This window comes from Fukomys damarensis, unplaced genomic scaffold (assembly GCF_012274545.1).
Source record: "Fukomys damarensis isolate Sample0158 unplaced genomic scaffold, DMR_v1.0_HiC HiC_scaffold_39, whole genome shotgun sequence".
NCBI lineage: Eukaryota > Metazoa > Chordata > Mammalia > Rodentia > Bathyergidae > Fukomys > Fukomys damarensis.
Window position 1 is genome coordinate 88,500,038 of NW_022900951.1, and position 444 is coordinate 88,500,481.

Sequence of the window (444 nt, forward strand, 5' to 3'; positions counted from 1 at the left end):
TGAGCGCGGGTGCGGTAGATGGGGCAGGAGCGCCTGGGGCTCCTAGCTTGTAGAATTTCCCCTTACCCCTTGTCCCTGGTGCCCCCTGCTTTGGGCAGTGACCTCTGCTCACTCATCTCAACCACGGCGCTTATCGTTGCTGACGGTAGCTGGGCTGCACCAGCTGCCATGAATCGTACTCTGGGAAAGGTAGCTGTGGAGGCTAGGCTATGAGCGGCTGGCTGGCGGGACGGTGGGGTACTGAGTCTTTAGGTACTGACCTGAGGTCTTCTCCGGCTGGCTTCTATTCACTCTGTGTCTTGTTCAGACTAATGCAGGCAGTCCTGGAGCACAACCTAATTCTCCCACGGGTGTTCCTCTTACCCACAGGCTCTATCTCCCAAGATCCAGCTTAGATTGAAGCCGGGAGGGATAGTAGTATAGGATGAGAAGCCGAGTTACTCA

At 56.3% G+C, this 444-nt stretch overlaps 1 protein-coding gene across 1 annotated transcript in view; it reads left to right on the plus strand.

Moving 5' to 3' along the window:
• The window catches only part of Rtl4 (retrotransposon Gag like 4), a 558,658-nt gene that overhangs the window by 98,402 nt on the left and 459,812 nt on the right, over positions 1-444 (plus strand).